This window comes from Oryctolagus cuniculus, chromosome 18 (genome assembly GCF_964237555.1).
Source record: "Oryctolagus cuniculus chromosome 18, mOryCun1.1, whole genome shotgun sequence".
NCBI lineage: Eukaryota > Metazoa > Chordata > Mammalia > Lagomorpha > Leporidae > Oryctolagus > Oryctolagus cuniculus.
The window spans coordinates 31,634,022-31,645,952 of record NC_091449.1 but is presented as its reverse complement, the minus strand read 5'-3'; the positions used below and the strand labels follow the sequence as shown (position 1 = coordinate 31,645,952).

Below are 11,931 nucleotides of genomic sequence, written 5' to 3'. Positions count from 1 at the left end.
AGGAAAGACCAAGTCAGAAAGAGCTGACAGAAGCAACGCAGAGATCACTTGGGACAACTGAGACCCAGAGAAGAGGCCACTGATTCCGGGTCATATGGTCAGCATGAGGCATGCCAGGAGGTCTGCAAACTACACTGTGGTGCATGGATGCATGGACTCTGGGGCCCAGCCACCGGGAGTTCATAGTTTTGCCACTTCTTCTCTTGGGGCCTCAGTATTGCCACCTACAAATTGGGGTTAAAATTGATACCTGCTGTGAGAATGATGTGGTACAGTATAGGAACATAGGAATAACTCAAAACTTCTTCCTTCTCTACTCTTAGGTACAGTAATTGGGCCATGCAAACGAAGCTGAAAATAAAAGACAGATTAAAAGGAGAATATTCATAAAATTATATTTGATGTTAATTTCTTAATTTTATGTGTACCCATGGCTCTCATGGCAAAAGCCCAAAGAATCAATAGGGACCACAAGCTTACTACCATGTTAACGAAGAGGGATAAATTTGTGAAGGAGTGGCAAGATGGCGGAAAAAGATTTAGGCTCTTAAAAAGAGTGGTGAATTCTGGGAAGGGAAAGATAAACAGGCAAACCTAAGGGAAGGGAAGGACTATTTCAGATTTGTATATGCAGATCCAAGCCGGCGCCAGTGCAGTGCGCAGAGTCCTCTCCTTTCCCGGCCAAGGACGGGCGAGCAGAGACAACCTCCCACAGGAACGTTGTGCCCAGTGAGTCGCGGACAGGGACAGAGCGGAGAACTTCCCTTACCTCTCCGTCATCTTCAGCTCAAAACAGCCCTCATGCCAAAGGAGCACATGGTGGGATGGGCCCCAGATCCCCCTCGCGGGGCTAGAAATGAACTGAGCACAGGGATTAGTTCGACGGTCACTAAGACCCCAAACCTTGTCCCCAGACCCAGATGTCTCAAGTTCAGAACTCCGTTTTCCTTTTCAGTCGGTGGTGAGGACACGGGCTGGTGGTGGGGGTGTCTGCCATTCCTTCCACCCAGTGATTCTCAGAGACATTAAATAATGTTCTCTACTACCCTTGTGATTGGACACAGCAGTGAGTAAAGGGGGAGGGGCCAAAAAGAACAGAAGAGGAGCCCAGTAGCATTGGAAATGGACAGGAAGGGAGGGGCAGGGAGACAGACGGCTCTGCGTGTCCACCAAGAAAGTCCTCTCCAGGCAAAACTTTTAAAGCTCAGTTACGCCAGCGCTTCGTATTACATGTGGGGAAATTGAGGTACAATGGCAGTGGAGAGAGATCACGAACCCACGGTCCAGTTCCCAAACTGCCTTTCCCTCTGTCTAGAATGCTTTCTGTCCTACAATCTCCTCCTCGCACCACCCTCTGGCCTAAGTAACGCCCAGACATTTTGAAATCCCCGATCTAGTGCTCTGAGCCCTGGCAGGTGTCCCTGCCCTGTCCCCTTCCCGCTAAGCCCTGTTCTCCAGAGCTGCCCCTGCCAGCGCGCTTCTTCCCCATCCCCAGCCTCCGCCCACCACGCAGGCCACGAATCCTCACCCCAGGAACGCAGGGGCCCCTCAGGGAGAAGCAGACCCGGAGCAGGTGCTCCACGTGAGAGCTCCCTGCAGGTCCTTCCCAGGCAGAGGCCGAAACAGCTTCCGCGCCCGCGGGTGCCTCAGCCCGGTCGGGTTGGGACGGTGAGAGGGGGCGTGTCTCCTGCGGGTCATTGCGGCCCTTCCTCTCCAGCCGGCTCCTTCCTCAGAGACAAGCAAGGCTGGAGAGGGCAGGCGCTAATGATCGGACTCCATGAATTGTTCTAGCGCTTGATGCTTTTTCTGCACTCGCTCTTATCACCCCAGACATACTGTATGTGGAACAAATTGATTAAAACATAAAACGAGGATTCACTTTCTGTTAGGCTCTGCAGCGTGTCGCTATTGGGATGTAAAAGGATCCAAGTGGCTTAACTAAATCCAAAAAAAAAAAAAAAAATTATAGTGTCTTATCTTGAGCTGTAAAGTTTAAGCTCCTTGCTGCGAAGGGTGAAGAAAGAGAACTGACATTTATTGAGTGCCTACTACACACCACTTAGTGGGTGAAGAAATGCTCATCATTTATTCATTCAGCAAATGTTTGAGCACCAGGCACTGTTCCAGGAAGACAGGAAGGGAAAAGAAAGCCCCTGCTGTCATGTAGTCTCCGTTCCAGTGAGAGGTGACAGACAGGAAGCAAATACACACATCACATAACGTCAGATAGGAATTACAGCTAAGACGAGAAAGTAGGCTAGGAAAATAGGAGTGACAGGAGATACTCTAGGCTGCAGGAAAGGGAAGGGTTCTCAGAGGAGGTGGCCCTGGAGCTGAGCTCTGAATGACATGAGCAAACGGCTTGTGACTATTGGGAGGAAGACTGTTCCCACCAGCGGAAGCAGGCAGTGCCCAGGTCCTGGGTCAGGGACGGGCTTGAGATGCTGGAGAAACAGGTCCCCATCTTGGAAGCACAAGGAATGGGGCGACAAGGAACAGGAGATGTGAAGAGGGAGGTAGACAAGGAACAGGTCAGGTAGCAGGGACCCAAGTACTTGAGCATCACCCACAGCCTCCCAAGATGAGCATTAGCAGGAAGCTGGAGCGGAAGTGGAGGACCCAGGACTTGAACCAGGTTGTCCTATAAGGGATGCGGGCATCCCAAACAGCATTCTAACTGCAGCACCAAAGCTCGGCCTTCTGAGTTCCTAACAACCGCTTTGGTGAGGGTATGTCATGATCAGATTTGCTTTGTGCATGGTCGTCTCGTTTCATCTCCCAGATGACCTCAGGCGACAAGCAGCGCCACTTCCCTTTGCTCCCTTTGTCACTACAGGAATTGGGGTTGTGGGGATTAAGCATCTCACCAGGTTTACACCACCTGAGAACGGCAAATCTGTAATTCTGACTGGGGATGGCACAACTCCTTACTCCTGTGCCTTGCCTCACTCTGACGCATAGTCGCAGTGGCTGGTGGCTCAGGGCCGCTGCCTGGGCAGTATTTTCTAAACAAAAGCATGAGACTCAACTCAAACTCTGCCAAACTCCTGGGATACCTGGGTGTTTGGGTCATGGAGAAGGCAGACATGGAGAACAGAGCACATTTTGTGATTAAAAAGAGGAAGAGAGGTGGGTAATAGGTGCCATGGTGCCAAGGACACCGCTTGGATTCAAGTCTCAGCTGGGCTTCCAATTCCAGCTTCCTGCTCAGTGGGCACCTGGAGGAGCAGGTATTGACTCAAGTCACCCCCCTGGGAGACTGAGATAGAGTTCCTGGCTTCCGCTTCAGCCTAGCACAGGAGGGTGAGCCAGTGGATGGGCGGAAGCCCCCTGCCTGTTCGTGTCTCTCGAATAAAAATAAAACATAGATTTTTTTTTTTTAGAGAATGAAAAAGAAGACCGATATTTTGATCCTGCTTTGTTCCTGGCCACACCCTTCTATGGAAATGCATGATTACTTTCCCAGTGTTTCCATCTATCCCATTTGTACTTGTAATTCTCTCTTCCACATAAACAGCTCTGTGCTTGCAAACATATCAAGTTGGAAACAATCAGCTTGCTCTTCAGTCCAAGGGTCTATTGGAAATGACATCCATTAGAATTCAGCTGAGTTTTGAATTTCCTCTTAATGACTGTACACGCACAATACATCACGTCTGGGAAAGTCAACTATGCTGGGATCTTGTGCCCTTTCTCCTTTTGTCACAGAAGCCTCCGTGTTTCGGCTCCCTTCTTCACGCTTTTCCTGGGGTGGGCTGAACGAGGGAAGGCCATTTGCAGGTGAGTACCTATGGAAGGGCACCTCAAGAAGTCCATGAGAAAATGGAATTAAAAGTTAAGCTTAGGGGCCCGCACTGTGGCATGGCGAGTAAAGCTGCCACCTGCAGTGCCGGCATCCTATATGGGCGCTGGTTCGAGACCCGGCTACTCCACTTCCAATCCAGCTCTCTGCTATGGCCTGAGAAAGCACTGGAAGATGGCCCATGTCCTTGGGTCCCTGCACCTGCGTGGGAGACCCAGAAGAAGCTCCTGGCTCCTGACTTTGGTTTAGCACGGCTCCAGCCTTGCAGCCAATTGGGGAGTGAACCATCGGATGGAAGACCTCTCTCTCTCTCTCTCTCTCTTTGTCTCTCCTTCTCTCTGTGTAACTTTGACTTTCAAATAAATAAATTATTTTTTTTAGAAAAGGTAAGCTTATTTGGTGGAAAAAAATTTTTAAATCCACGTGGAGTTTTTGAAGGTGTGTGTTTTCTGTGAACTTTTAAAGCACCTTTCACGTTGCATGCATTTCAACATTTTTGCACCCCAATAAAGCTCACTTTCAATTCTATTTTCCCATGAACTTGTAAAGTATCCTCGCATATACCGCCCTAGTGACTTGGAACCTCCCATCAAATACCCCAAGGCTGGCCCCAGGCGCTGGAGATAAATCAGTGAAGAGATCCCTAGGCTCTAGGCTCTCCACCTCAACCGCCTCACCCAAGGTGTGCTGGCTCCTGCTGCCTCACAGGCTGGGTAGGGGACTGTGACCAAGCACAGCCTGCCAGAACGCTGAGCGCTGGGAAAGCATTGAAGGAAACAGACCAGCAGACTAGACAGCGTCCAGCAGCCACCAGCCTAGAATGGGGAGGAGCCCCAGGGACACCTGCGAGGACCAACCCTTGAGGCTTGGGCGGGCGTTAAGATGAGGCAGAGGAGACAGGAGGAGCTGTCCGCATAGAAGCAGTCTCAGACTCAAAAGAGGGTGGCTTCCAAGGGCCCCAGAGCGGGACCCCCACACCTAGGACTCACGCACCTGGGTGGCCACTGTGGGCAGGAGGCAGCCACTTTGGAGGCATGACCTTGGCATTGCTTTTGCCCCAGCACTCACAGGTCCTGAGTGTTGCCTGGGTCTCCAGATGAGACAGGTGCAAAATGGACTGTGGGAATCTCCACCCTCCCCACAGCTGGCATCAGCACACAATGGTTCTACATTCTGTAATCCTGCAAGGAGACCAGAGTGGGTGCTGGGTTTGCAGCGAAGGTCCTTAACTTCACCTCCTCCCCAGGGAGAGCAGCTCAGAGGAGGCTTTGGGGCAGGAAGTGTTTTACGTTTTGGGGCTCCTGCAGCCTCTGCAATAAGAAGCAGCCATTAGCACAGCGAGCGGCCCTCGCCCTTCCTTCTCTATAATCACAGTGTCGCCAGAGGAAGGAAAATTACCCTGACGGCTCCGTATCTCCAAATTGCACTTCAGAGACAGGCTGCATACGGCAAACAGACCCCTAGTGAAAACCTCCTGGCTAGACTTCCAAGCCAAGGGCATATAAACAACCCTGAAACATACGATCTGACCGCAGCTCTGCTCTGCAGCTCAGGGCTTCTGCCCCAGGAAGGACCATGAATTGCTGGGCCTGACACGTGGGGTCAGGAACGGTGGGTTGAGGGCCTGCGATTTAACTCCCTGGTGGTGGCTTCCAAACCAGGCTGAAGGTTGGTAAGGTCTGACCCTCTCCACCCTCTCCACGTCCCCCGCCCCCACCAGCAGGGAAGAATCAACCTCAGGCCACAGCGTCCAGGGTGGCGCCCTCCTCCTTCTCTGAGGGAGTCTGTGAATCACAGATCCAAGAAAGCAAACAAGATTTTCAGCAGTGATTGAAAATGCTCATTAGGCGAGAGACTGTGCGGCATTAAGCGAGCCCAATTGCAAGGTGCGAAATTTTCTGAGTCTCTGTTTTGCTTTCTCCATCAAAAGCACTCCCGGATTTGCCAAAGCGCTTTTGCAATCATTTGTCAATTGGGCTGCCAGGGTCTCTATGAGAATGTTAAACGGTGAGAGAAAGAAATCAATAGCTCATCGCTGACGCGGGGGTAGGCAGCCACATGAGAAAGCAGGATTCAAAGCACGCAGGGAAGGATGCGAAGTTGTCCATCTCCTGGGATAAGAAATGAGGAAGCAGAAGGTGACAAATGCCAGGGTGGAGACACCAAGCTAAATGGTTAATGTGAGTGCATCCGGCACAAGGCAGCCAGAATTGTTGAAGATTTCTTTTTTTTTTTTTTAATCAGATTTTGTCAGGGACTGCTAGTAAGAATTATATCAAATAAGAGTATCAAGAATAAATTGGTGTGTTTAAGCGACGGCTGCAAAAACACGTGATGTGAATAACAAAATATTTGTGGTGTGAATAATGAAGAAAGCACACAAACAACTTTGGATATAGGAATCGTGAGCTTTAGTACAGAATCTGTATCTTGGAGGAGGCAATGCGTCCGGGCAGGGGGCTGCTCCAGGGGGGGCGTGTGTGGGCACAGTGGGTTTTATGGATACTCACCGAGCCCTTTGAAGTATGAAGATTCTAATCCTCAATTTGTAGAGGAGGGAACTGTGGCACAGGGAGGTTAACTATATTATCCAAGGTCACAGAGCAAACCAGAGCTGGGATTTTTCTCAGTCCAAGGGTTAGGGCTATTGGTTCTACTTTTCTTTTTTATTCTTTTTTTTTAAGATTTTATTTATTTATTTGAGAAGTAAAGTTACAGACAGTGAGAGGGAGAGACAGAAAGAAAGGTCTTCCATCTGTTGGTTCACTTCCCAAATGGCCATAACAGCCAGAGCTGAGACAATAGGACGCCAGGAGCCTCCAGGTCTCCGACATGGTGCAGGGGCCCAAGCACTTAGACCATCCTCTGCTGCTTCCCAGGCCATAGCAGAGAGCTGGATTGGAAGAGGAGCATCCAGGACTAGAACCAATGTCCATATGGGTTGCTGGCACCACAGGCAAAGGATTAACCTACTTACTGTACCACGGCACTGGCCCCTCCCCTCCCCGCAGGCCCCTCCTTTTTTTTAAGATTGATTTATTTATTTGAAAGTCAGAGTTACACAGAGAGAGAAGGAGAGGCAGAGAGAGAGAGAGATCTTCCATCTGCTGGTTCACTCTCCAATTGGCCGCAACGGTTAGAGCTGTGCCGATCGGAAGCCAGGAGCTTCTGGGTCTCCCACATGGGTGCAGGGGCCCAAGGACTTGGGCCATCTTCCACTGCTTTCCCAGGCCATAATAGAGAACTGGATCAGAAGTGGAGCAGCTGGGACTAGAACTGGCATCCATATGGGATGCCAGGCACTGCAGGCAGCAGCTTTACCCGCTATACCACAGTGCCGGCCCCGGTTCTACTTTTCGTAACTCTCCATCCGGCCTAGGAGAAGGGGATTTTGGGGGAGACCAGCTGATGCTCTCACTAGAACAAGAAAGCATTAGCTGGAGAGCTTCACCCAGGAGGCCCCCTACCCGCACTGGGGAAGAAAAGACGGACGTGGTTTTGGCTGGGATCACCCCCCAGGCACTTTCCTTTCCCCTGGATGCCATTGCAGAGGCTTCAAGAGCTGCTGGCTAAAATTTCAAAGAGAAGAGTGGGTTTTCTCCAACATAGAGTTAGAAATATAAATAAATAAACATAAATTGGGAAGCAAGAGAGAGAGAATGATTACTTTTACATGTTTTCTCAAGTCCTGAAAGGAAAGGAAATTCAGCAAAGTAGTCATTTGAAATATTTTTAAATAATTACACAGCAATAAGCCAAAAAGAACAACCTCTTCTTTTTCAAAATATTCTGACTTCTTTTTGCATTTATACCTCTTGGAATATCAAACCATTCTTTTATTTCTTTTCTCTTTTAGAAAAGCTGCATAAATGCCTCCCAAGCACACACCACACTCCTGAGCAAATTATTAGTATCCCCTGAAATGTTTCCTCAAACATCGCAAAGGCAGCAATCAGACCCTCAAGAATAAAAGAGGACTTTTTTTGTGGTGTGAATTTTGAAATTTGTGCATAGTTTTTTTTTCCATTATGCATTTTGGAGGAACTTTTGGAAGCCTCCTCGTATACATGACTTAAGAAATTTTTTTTACCCCCAAATAAATGTAATTTTAATTGCATTTTCCATGAAATTTTTTGAAGTGCCGTAATACATGAATAGAAGCTTCTTTCCAAGGGAATTGTTTTTTTGTTGTTTTTGTTTTTGTTTTATTTTAGAAGGATGTTCTGGTGTGACTGTTGATACAACTCAGGACAACAGCTTCCACCGGCAGGTGCCAAGGCGCCTGACTTCCGTGCCTCTAATCGTCATGTTGCTTTTGCAAAACTCTTTTTGCTATCCAGATCTGCTTGGCAGCTGACAAGGGCATTAAGTCAATTAATTGTGTTTGGATGCTGTCGGCCTTGCTTGTTGTGAGCCAGCAGAGGACTGCAAGCTTGGCTGTGAGGAAAGTGTCTCCAAGAGGGGGAAAGTGGCTTGACAGGGGGCACAGAAAGACAGCCAGTGGCCCAGGTGTGAACTGAGTGGTGACACAGGGAAGGTGGGCCTGCCAGCCTGGGCAGTCTTGGCCCTGGCTTGCTTCCCCCACCAGCAGCCCAGCGCCACCCCGGTGAGATCCTGGCGCTCTCTCGTCCTCTTTCTCTCCTCCGCCCCCTCCTCCTTCTCTCATCATCCCACCTCCTCTGTCTGTCTCTGTCTCGGTCTCTGCCATCTTCCTTTTATAGGATACTCACGATACATCCCCCAATCCCAGGAAACTGATGTGCAATATTTCGTTCTTTCCAGCTGTTTTTGTTTCCAAGAGACAAAATACCTGCTTGTGTCGGGTTCCCTTGTGTGCGACTAACAATAACAGAACAGTTATGAGCTGTACATTTGTATCCTTAGAAAGCTCAAATTAGTCTCATTTTTAATATAACAATTGTGCTAGTATAAAATTGTTTGCCTCTAAAGGCTAACATGTGAAAGCAAATTTAATGGCACAAATTATAGTTGTCCACTGACTAACTAAACCTTTAGAAAGTAGAGACTAGTGGCCGGCGCCACGCCTCACTAGGCTAATCCTCTGCCTGCAGCACCGGCACCCTGGGTTCTAGTCCTGGTCGGAGTGCCGGATTCTGTCCCAGTTGCTCCTCTTCCAGTCCAGCTCTGCTGTGGCCCGAGAAGGCAGTGGAGGATGGCCCAAGTGCTTGGGTCCTGCACCCGCATGGGAGACAAGGAGGAAGCACCTGGCTCCTGGCTTCAGATCGGCGCAGCGTGCTGGCCATAGCAGCCATTTGGGGGGGGAGGGGGCGTGAATCAACAGAAGGAAGACCTTTCTCTCTCTCTCTCACTGTCTAACTCTGCTTGTCAAAAAAAAAAAAAAAAAGTAGATTCTAGTAATTCTCAGTCCCAAGTGCTGTGCTGTGTCTGTTCCCTGTGAGATGACTTCCTCTGGCTGCTGAGAACAAGAGGATATCTGGGTGGGAAGAAATCGCACGCGCTGAGTCCAATCCTCTGCACCTGTTCCCATTTTCCCGTACATTTTAGTGACTAATCCCATTTCTGAAACTCGCTTTCTCTGTGATTCTCTCTCTTGACATTTTTGATATTTATATTAGTCATAAAATAAGTACATTTTAAATATATCAATTTGGGCATAATTCAACTAGCTTTTACTGAGTGAGTGAGTGACCCACTGAATGGTGGGCGGGAGATAAATGGAGAGCAGATAAATGAGTGGCTGGCTAGTGAGGAGAGCAGAAGGAGTGATAGGTGGTTGGACAGGATGGGTGGTGATTAGGTGGATACACAGATAAATGGCGACGTGAACAGACACCTGCAGTCAAATCAGGTGACCTGAGGAACAATGTCAAGTCTGCTCATTTCTGGTTAAGTGACGCCTGCTCTGCACAAGACGTAAAGGAAGTGGATGTTTTGTGTCTATGCCCTCAAAGTTGCCATCTAGTTGGAAAGAAGAAGATCTATAAACAACAAAGCACATTTGATAACATGTACGGTAGAGATTTGTTCCGGGAAATTTCTCGTGGAAAAAACAGAATGGGAATTCTAAGTAAGGAATGGGCCATTCGGGGAGGTCTCAAGGGTCTATCACGTGCCATGTGGTGATGCCAAGTCCCTTCTCTCTTATTGACAGTCCTCCAGCGTTCAGGGGCTTTCAGCAAGAGGCATTGTGAAATTGTCTTTTCTGTAATGGTACCCTGGGCGCCTACAACTATCTCTGGTACAGATGAGGAGCTCAATGCAGAGTGAACGAATGAATCAAAAGAATAAGTGAAAAGTTACACCGTAAATCCCAGCCCATGGCCTCCCCTTGGGATTCTTGGCATAGAATAAATTCTAACTACATCATTGCATGGGTTATATTGGATTAGATTTTTCTTGCATAAAAGAACCTTGGTCGCAAGTTTATAACATGGATAGGGACCAGGCTGGTGGAATACAGCTTGTACTCTGGCAGGCCTGGAGACAAACTAGTTCTCTTATATTTTTCCTCTCAAATTGAAAATGAAAATGGGCCAAAGGGGGAAATGGAGCCATGCTTTGACACAATCTTAATTAAAGAGCTTCCCTCCCCGCTTTTTAGAAAAAAATCAAATCTAATAGTATTTTGCCCATAGATTGTTCTTCATGAGGATAATAACAAATCACTCCACTGGCTTCAGCCTTGCAACTGGCAACGTGTGATAATTTAATTAGCTGATTGCTGCATCAGCAGTTTGGAGACTGCAACTGCAGGCAGCTTGGCTGGGAGGAGCGCACGTCTTGGCAGTGGGTGACACGGGGTGCTTGCTAATAATTTTAAGTTTCTTGACCAGTTAACCTCTGGATTCCCTAAATCCCTCTGCTGTAAAAAGCTGTGACTTTGGGAACTTCCACAAGCATTCCCAAAGCCGGAGTGAATATTGAGAAGCTGATGGAGAAAAAGGAAGGGAAGTAACAGTCTCCAAGAAAATCCTGCCTGCCTCAGGGCCTTTGCATCCCCTGCTCCCTCTGGTTAGAAGCTCTGTTCATGGTGGCCCAGCCCTCCCTCACTTACCCACTTCCCTCAGGCTGCTGCCCAGGTGTCACCCTAGCAGAGCACTTCCCCAAGCCATTCTACGCATCTTTTGCTTGTGTGCATGTGTGTGTTTGTGTGTTTTAAGGTTTATTTATTTGAAAATCACAGAGAGAGAGAGAGAGAGAGAGAGATTGAGAGAGACAGAGAGAGAGAGAGGTCTTCTATCCACTGGTTCACTCCCCAAATGGCTGCAATGGCTGGAGATGTGCCGATCCAAAGCCAGGAGCCAGGAGCCAGGAGCCAGGAGCTTCTTCTAGGTCTCCAAATGGGTGCAAGGGCCCAAGGGCTTGGGCCATCTTCTACTGCTTTCCCAGGCCATAGCAGAGAGCTGTATCAGAAGTGGAGCAGCCGGGACTCAAACTGGCATCCATATGGGTTGTAAATGTGTCATAGATGGCAGTTTTACCTGCTACACCACAGCACCAGCTCCCACTCTACCCATCTTGATATCCTTTCTCCTCTCTAGATCTCCTGCTCCCTACCTTGCTTTATATTTTTTTTGCATGTATTAGCATTTGCATGTATTGCCTGATGACACAGACATTTGTTTGACACTGGTCACCTCCCAAGAGAAAAGCTGGAGATTCTTGTCACTTGTCAGTTGTCTATCACATCCACCATGCAAACTTCACCTTCTCTTGGGGTGAGAACAGTGCCTGACACATAAAAGTTTCTTTAAGGAATGAGGGAAAGAATGCGCTGGATTTTTCCTTCATGTATTTAAACGTCCTTAAAGAACTGGGCTGAAACGAGAGCTGTGGTAGGACTTCTAGCTAGCATGAATAGAATACCTACTGTGTAAGACACTTCACTAATCACTCTACATTCATTGATTCACCCAGTCCTCACAACACCATGACATAAATGCTCTGATCATCCCTTGTATAGGTGAACAAGTTAATGAAGTCAGCTGCTGCACCTTGGGTTGCTATAGAAAGAGTCCTTACAAGGCGAAGCTATGTACGTGGTCAGCCCTTTGGCAGCCACTTGAGTTGGTGATGATGACAATGGTGACAGTAAGGAGTTCACACGTGCAATGCTTACTGTGTACTAGGTACTCCTTAAGGAGACT

General features: G+C 48.4%; 1 pseudogene; it reads left to right on the top strand.

Moving 5' to 3' along the window:
* Positions 1-2,441: 2,441 nt before the first annotated feature.
* LOC127487643 (large ribosomal subunit protein bL19m pseudogene) overlaps positions 2,442-11,931 on the top strand; it is a 56,220-nt pseudogene continuing 46,730 nt past the window's right edge.